At 46.5% G+C, this 7,801-nt stretch overlaps 1 long non-coding RNA gene across 2 annotated transcripts; it reads left to right on the top strand.

The window, feature by feature from the left end:
* Nucleotides 1-1,709: 1,709 nt before the first annotated feature.
* On the top strand, nucleotides 1,710-5,687 carry LOC148007020 (uncharacterized). Of its 2 annotated transcripts, XR_015646104.1 has the most exons (4): nucleotides 1,710-1,833; nucleotides 1,920-2,014; nucleotides 2,566-2,713; nucleotides 3,749-3,950. It is a non-coding gene; the product is annotated as an uncharacterized LOC148007020 (long non-coding RNA). The 2 variants fall into 2 exon arrangements; XR_015646105.1 differs by lacking the exons at nucleotides 2,566-2,713; nucleotides 3,749-3,950 and adding an exon at nucleotides 4,871-5,687.
* Nucleotides 5,688-7,801: the final 2,114 nt, after the last annotated feature.

Here is a 7,801-nt window from a genome sequence, read left to right as displayed (position 1 = left end):
AGATGAGGAGCTTCTCCACACCACACATCTTTTTCCTGTTGCTCTCCATGGCACAATGCAGCATCATCTGATTCTCTTAACTGTGCACAGATGAATCTTGGCAGTCGTGATATCTGGATTTGACAAAGTGACATCTGATTTTAGATTATACTACAGTGGAATACTTGGGTTTTTCAAAAATAATTATTAACTCTCGTTTTTGAAATATACAACATGAACTTGTTTTGTTTATTTTATGGGTAGGGGCCATTTGCCTGCTTGTGTGTCTGTGTGCCACGTAGGTACCTAGTACCCTCAGAAGCCAGAAGATGACTTCGGGTCCCCTGGAACTCGAGTTAGAGATGTCTGCGAGCTGCCGAGTGGGTGCTGGGAAGTGAAGCCCAATCCTCTGAGGAGCAATGGTTGCCCTTGCCAGCTGAGCCATCCTCTCTGGAGCAGTTTGGATTTCTGGAAGGAAGGTTTAGGCTGCATGGTCACAACTCGGTTGCTACTCAGTGCTGTTTTTCTGCTATGCGATTCCAATATTTACTTTGCTTCACTAAAACTTAGAATCATGATTAGACTCGGAGGCAGCTTTCATCTCAAACCTAGTGCTGTGACCCCATGGCCAGCCTGAGAGGGCAGGATCAGAGGTCATCTTGCTTGTTTCTCTTTCCTTTCTGGGCATGCGTTTGAGCATGTGCGTGGGTGAGTGCATTCTAGTGCATGTGTGCATGTGCATGGTGTGTACTTGTGTACACGTGCCTCTGTGTGTGTGTGTGTGTGTGTGTGTGTGTGTGTGTGTGTGTGTGTGAGCACGCGTTTCTTCTAAAAGTTAATGTTTTGACTTTACTCTTTGGCCTATCTGGATTGGCTATTCTAAGGGTAGACAGGGTGTGTTTTGACATATCCTTTTTTTCAACCTCCTAATCTCAGTGTTAGGGAGCCCTATAATCATAGACTTAAAATGTTATAGGCCTACAACACAGCATTTGTCTGCACCAATGATCTGCAAGCAGAATATTCCAATCAAAACTTTAAGATGGCCTGTAGTGCTCTGTCCCTTGAAGATGTGGCCCTCTGGCCTGCAAGGTCACTGACCCCAGGCTCTGTCTGGCTGCGTCACACTCGACTGTGCGGTTCTAGGTCTGTGCTGAATGGGAGGAAATAGGTGGTGCTCCCAGCTAGAGAGGCAGAAACTCTGACTCAAGCCGGCTTTAACCTAAAGAGGAAATGGATCACCTCACACTTCAGGAAAAAGGAAGTGTGGGGCAGGTGTGGCCTGCCAGTGGGATGAATCAACTTTTAACAAAGGCACTGGACGGGTTGGGTAGGCTTTCTGTTCTTCCCCAGGCTGCCCCAGTGGGAGCTTTGGCCTAAGCCTGCCCTCACTTCTAAGCAGATACAGGGTGGGGTCCTTGGTTGCACCAGCTGCCGTGGTGGACCCAATTCCCAGTCATGGGTATGACCCTCTGCGGTGAGAGATTGGCTTATACTCTGCCCCCTCCCAGGGCAGAGGTCCTGAAAGGATTCAACTTGTAAGTAGTATAGGCAGCCCCACCCTGGGGTGGGCTGGCCTGCTGTAATTAACCAATCCTCAGAGTGTCTGGTGTCTGATGTTCGTCAACGTTGTGGTGAGACCAATCAGATCCACCCCTGAAACCTAGAGGGAAAAAAAAAAAAACAGGGGGAGGGGGCAAATAAAACTCTGAACAAAACTGGTTTTGTCTGTGTAGCAAGACAAGTCTCTGGTTAGCATTGAGGCAGATTCTCACTTCCTCTTTTGCCTTTAATTGGAGAAGAGGGGGAAAAAGAGCCACAAGGAGACCTAATGGAGGCGCTCAAGCCTCTGAGGTACAGGAAAGACCCGGGGGGCTAAATTGGCTGTGGGAATGGGGGTGGCGCCCGAGTTCAGAGCCTCCACCGTCTTTCAATGCTAGGACTCAGAGGTTCTGGGCAAAGTGCAGAGTCCAGTAGCTGTTTTTGGAACCCAACATATCTCAAGGACAGAGTATGGGCTGGACTGTGATCCAAGGTAAGGTAGAGACAGTGGGAGGGTAGTCCAGAACCGGGAGGCATGGGGCTTAGACCCTGCTGGGATCCCTCGTAGCAGGGGGAGGAGCAGAAAGGGCGAATTCAGGCAACACCTCTCCTGCATACAGGGCACACAGACTCCTGAATGTGGCTATCTTAGGCCAGGGCCCAGCAGGCTTCTCCTTTAGCCTCAGAACAGCAGAGGATTCTGGTTGCTGTGGGTGCTGAGCGTGGGGACAAGATGGGGAGTGAGTGTCTCAGACACACTGCTAGGCTTCCCAGTGTGGGCAAGCTCTTCTAATATCCAAACCACCGGTTCTTCAGCAGTTCTCTCCACTCCCACATGCTCCCTCTCACTTCTGCTCCCCAGGGTTTACCCTACCCTCAGTTCACAAGCTTCTTCCTTCCTCTGCCCTGTGGCTTTGCCTGGGAGGCCTTTTTTTTTTTTATTTCTGCCCGGAGGCATTGCAGACATTCCTGACGGATTTCAGGCAGTATCTGGCTAGTGGCTCATCTGCCATGGAATGTGCTTTACCTCCTGTCTCCCCCAAGGTGACCTATGCTCTGGAGTATTGTGGAACTGAACAGCTAGCCATTTTCCAGAGAGGACAGTGTGTGCGGATCTCAACTAGTGTACCTGGCCATGTGACGCAGGCAGCCACGTCATCGACCCACATCTCAATTCTCTTGTGGTTTTGTGGTGAGCCTCAGATTAAATCATAGCTGCCTGGCAGCTGAGACTTGTGAGAGAGTTGCCTACTCCCTGGATCACCTGAGATGGGCACAGTCACAGGCTGATCAAGGTAGACCAAGGATCCTGAGAAGGCTCTGTGCCTTGACAGCATGCAGAGAGCTTGACCCACCTGTCAGAGATAGGGGATGGGAGAAATATGCAGCCATCTTGGCTCAAACCTAAGAACAAATCGTCCTGTTGTCGTGTACGTGCATGTGTGTGTGTTCGTGTGCACACAATAATCCTGCAGTCAGGATTATCAGTCAGGGGACCATGTTTGTCTCCCCCTCACATTTTCCGCCTTATTTTTAAAGTCAGTACTTACCCTGACTGAGTCTTGCACTTACTAATTAAGCTGCTAGGACAGCAGGACAGCAAGCTATGGGAATCCTCCTGTCTCTAACTTGCCCGCAAATGGGTTTGCAGACATGCGCTACAGTACTCAGGTTTTACATAGGTGTTGGAGGTACAAAGTCGGGCTTTCAAGCTGGTGAGGCAAGGTCTTACTGACTGAGCCATTTAAGCAGCCTGGGACTTAGAGATGTAGTTCAGTTCCTAGCAACCTTGTCAGGTAGTTTACTACTGCCTGTCACTCCAGTGCTAGGAAATGTAGTGCCCTCTTCTGGATTCCAAGGGTACCTGCACTCACAAGCATGTACGCCCACTCAGAGTGTGTGTGTGTGTGTGTGTGTGTGTAAAATCAAAAATAAATTTTAAAAAGAACGTTCTGTCCTTAATGGCTAGCTCATTTCTCAGAATCGAAGAAAAGCCAAAGGCTCTTTCTGTTAGAAATAGGAAACATGGAACCTCCATCTGACGGGTGAGGCCTTGGGGCTGCTGCTTGGAGCAGATGCTCCTCTCAGCAGATGGATTTGTGGAGAGGGGGACCAAGCCAGCCATTTGGGGACAGTTGCCAGCAACACTGCCTGCTGAGGCAAGGGCTGTCAGTGTTCCTGGACCCGCCATCTTAGCTGATGCCTCTCTCACTGTCGTTCATTTAAGCACACGTCTTTCAAAGTCGCGGACACGGTGTACAGGTCACAAGGATTGCAGAGAACTCACGTAAATGGTTTCATCAGTTTATTCCGCCAGAGTAAAAATGATTCATAGACAAGTGCACCGGAGAGAGAAATCTGCGTTGGCTTTTCAGAATGTTTTCGTGTGAATAGAAACACAACCCTCTGTCAAAATAAAAGGACTCCTTTGCCAAAATGTCCTTCATAGTCCATGCTTTGAAGGTTGAGATGGATAAGGGAGGGAGAGGAGGGAAGGAGGAAAGAATTGTGTTAACTGGGTGATAACCCTGAAGATGGGGACTGAGTAGGTAAACAGGCCAGAATTGGAGTGGTATCTTATTACAAGGAACAATAGCAATTTTAAAACTCATTTGAAGACAATGTTACATTAAAAAAAACTCACTTTATTGCTTTTCCTCATGTCTGCAAAGTAAATACAGTCTTATTAAAATGAAAGCCCCAAACAATAGGGAAGTGGGAAAAAATTAGAAAAATTAAAAGCTATTATTTCTGCCTCCTGCCTGTGTTTGGTCCAGAGACCCCATCCCGTTGGGAGTGCCATTTGTGTGTGGCCCTCTGTCAACACAGAGCACAGCAGCATGAGGTGAATCACACCCCACGTGTGCCTCTGCTAATGTTTTCTTAATGGTATTACTTGCTTCACCCCTCAGGACCCATGGTGAGTTGTTTCAGACATCTCCTTTTGTATGTATGTGGGTGGGTGCACGTGTGTGTGTGTGTGTGTGTGTGTGTGTGTGTAGGTGTATGCCTGGTATGTATGTGTGTTGCATATGTATCTCCACAAGAGGATATCAGGTGTCTGGCTTTATCTGTCTGATTCTATCACTGAACACAGAGATGAGGGGGGCAGCCAGCAAGCCCCAGGGATTCTCCTGTCTCTGCATGTGCATGTTTGGCCACGCCCAGTTTTTCCGCATGGTTCTGGGACAAAACTCAGGGAAGAATGTAATCCTGGTTATAGCGAAAGGAGGCTAAGAGTGGAGAGATAGGGCTCTTCTTCCACCCACAGACATTCTCCTAGTGGCCTTTCCCTGGGGTTAAGGGATGATTCTGAAAGGCACATGATCTTGCTTTATCTGTACGGCAGAAGGCTGTGGCTGTATACTAAAGGATCCAACACCATCAAGACTGAAAGAGCAGCTGCAAAGTCTGCACACCAGTGATGAGCCCAGGCGAGCTCTGCTATTTCCAGCGGCCGGGCTTTCTGTTCCTTGAGAGTCACAGAGGACTGTTGTCCAGTAGCTGGAAAGGAAGGACATGCCAACCCCACGTGCTTCACCTAGCCCACGAGGACAGGCTGTACAGTGTTCACACATGTCACGGCAAGAATGTGGTCTGTGGTCACTCCTGGCAGCCAAGGTTTGGAAAAAGCAGCTTCTGCCCGGGTCTTCGTCTGCCCTCTGCTCCCAGCTCTCTACCCCAGCAAAGGAGGTTGTGGTTGCTAGCAGCTGTGGACACTTTCCCACAATGCAGTTCTTCTGGATGTCTGCTAAGCTAGGGATCTTCTCCGAAGACCTGACTCCTCGCTCTGACTTTACTGCCCTTTCTCTTCCTTGACTGTCTCAAGAAAGAGAAAGGAAGGAAAAAATATAAATTAATTAATTTATTTAAAGACAATCGAAGATGAGAAAAGTTCTTAAAAGCTAATGAACTTGTGTATTTGATATTTAGGGATTCTATTCTGTTTGTTTGATCTGTCCGTCTTAATATCACTCTCAAGCTATTTGTATTATTATAATTTTGTAATATATCCTTAAGCACAGTATTGCTATCCAATTTTATTCTTTTGGGTTTAAGCACTTTATCTATTGAACTTCTAAAAAAATGGTCCCCTATGAATTTTATGACTTAATATTTCTATAAAAATATTATTTGAAATTCAATAGAAAATGCATTGACTATGATGGTGGTTTTGTACTGGGTAGTGTAGACACTCTAAAAAGTATTATTTCTTCTAACCCTAAACCAAGATAATTTACACTTTTAAGAAAAAAGACTCAGCTATATCACTCCTGGGCATATACCTAAAAGATGCTCCAACATATAACAAAGACCCATGCTCCACTAGGTTCATAGCAGCCTTATTTATAATAGCCAGAAGCTGGAAAGAACCCAGATGTCCCTCAACAGAGGAATGGATACAGAAAATGTAGTACATCTACACAATGGAATATTACTCAGCTATCAAAAACAATGACCTCATGAAATTCATAGGCAAATGGATTGAACTAGAAAATATCATCCTGAGTGAGGTAACCCAATCACAAAAAAATACACATGGTATACTCTCACTGATAAGTGGAAATTAGCCCAAAAGCTCAGATTACCCAAGATACAATCCACAGACCACATGACGCTCAAGAAGAAGGATGACCAAAGTGCAGATGCTTCGATCCTTCTTAGAAGGGGGAACAAAAATATTCATAGGAGGAGATATGGAGACAAAGTTTGGAGCAGAGACAGAAGGAATGGCCATTCAGAGCCTGCCCCTCCTGGGGATCCAGCCCATATACATACAGCCAACCAAACCCAGACAATATCGCCGATACCAAGAAGTGCATGCTGACAGGAGCCTGATCTAGTTGTCTCCTGATAGGCTGTACCAGAGCATGACAAATACAGAGGCAGATGCTCACAGCCAACCATTGAACTGAGAATGGGGTCCTCAATGGAGGAGTTAGAGATAGAATTGAAGGAGCTGAATGGGGTTTGCAACCCCATAAGAATAATACCAACCAACCAGAGATCCCAGGGATTAAACCACCATCCAAAGTATACACATGGACAAACCTATGGCTCCAGCTGCACATATAGCTTCTTATATAGCCGTTGGTCCTGCCAAGGCTTGATGCCCCAGTGTAGGAGAATGTCAGGGCAGGGACAAGAGAAGGGGTGGGAGGGTGGGAGGGTGGGAGGGAGGGGGAACACCTTCATAGAAGCAGGGGAAGGTGTGATAGGATAGGGGGTTTATGGATGGGAAACTGGGAAAGGGGATAACATTTGAAATGAAAATTTTAAAATGTCCAATAAAAAAAAAAAAAGAAAAAGGGAAACATGAGCTGGAGAGATGGCTCAGTGGTTAAGAGCACTGACTGCTCTTCCAGAGGTCCTGGGTTCAAATCCCAATAACCATGTGGTGGCTCACAACCATCTGTAATGGGATCCAATGCCCTCTTCTGGTGTGTCTGAAGAGAGAGACAGTGTACTCACATACATAAAATAAGTAAATTGAGTGAGAGATAGAGAGAGAAGAAGGAGGAGGAGAGGAAGAGGAGGAGGAGGAGGGGGGAACGTGTGTTCCTTGTGCTCATCTGAACTTATGACTGAAGTTAAGGGGACTTTAGAGGAAGGCTTCATAAGTATTTATTTATTTATATATAATTGACAATTTGTGTTTAATTGACAGAACCATTTCTTCTGCTCTGACTTGTGAACAGCATGAGGCAAGGTATGCAATTTGAGGACTTTCTGTTCCTTGTTTCTCTATATAGTGTTTTCTTTGCCTACCACTAGGGTTAAACCCAAGGCTCAGTTTCTTGTTATGCCTGTGTTTTCATCATCCTAAGACATCTTTTCTTCCCTTCACCTACCTGCCTGCTGGGTTAGCCTTGTTGTGTTTATACTAAAAATAAATAAAAAAAACATTATGGTCCACTCTCAAAATGAGGCACATTGATGGTTATCAGTATCACAAATAAGCAGGAGACACCAGGCCTCTGCCTTCCCCAGCCGGCACGGGTCCTGTCCTGGTGCTCTCAGTTCAGCCTAGGCTGAAAAGTTACCAGAGGTCTGCTGAACATCAGGAGTCAGAAAGGGAGGGAGTCTCCAGTCTCTGAAATTACAACAAATAAGGCTTTACATTCCAAACCTGGAAATTTCCAGGAGGTGCAGTCTACCTGGTATCTAGTCCCTCCCTGAAATGCTCAGTGAAGAACTCAGGGGCCAGGGAAGTAGAGTTAGGAGCACAGGAAACACTGCTTTGTACCAAACTGTTGTGCCAGCCCTTTATGCTGATGCC

Source organism: Rattus norvegicus, chromosome 1 (genome assembly GCF_021556685.1).
Source record: "Rattus norvegicus strain SHRSP/BbbUtx chromosome 1, alternate assembly SHRSP_T2T, whole genome shotgun sequence".
In the NCBI taxonomy this organism is placed as follows: domain Eukaryota; kingdom Metazoa; phylum Chordata; class Mammalia; order Rodentia; family Muridae; genus Rattus; species Rattus norvegicus.
Note: the sequence above shows the minus strand (reverse complement) of the source record. Positions and strands in the feature narration are given on the sequence as shown.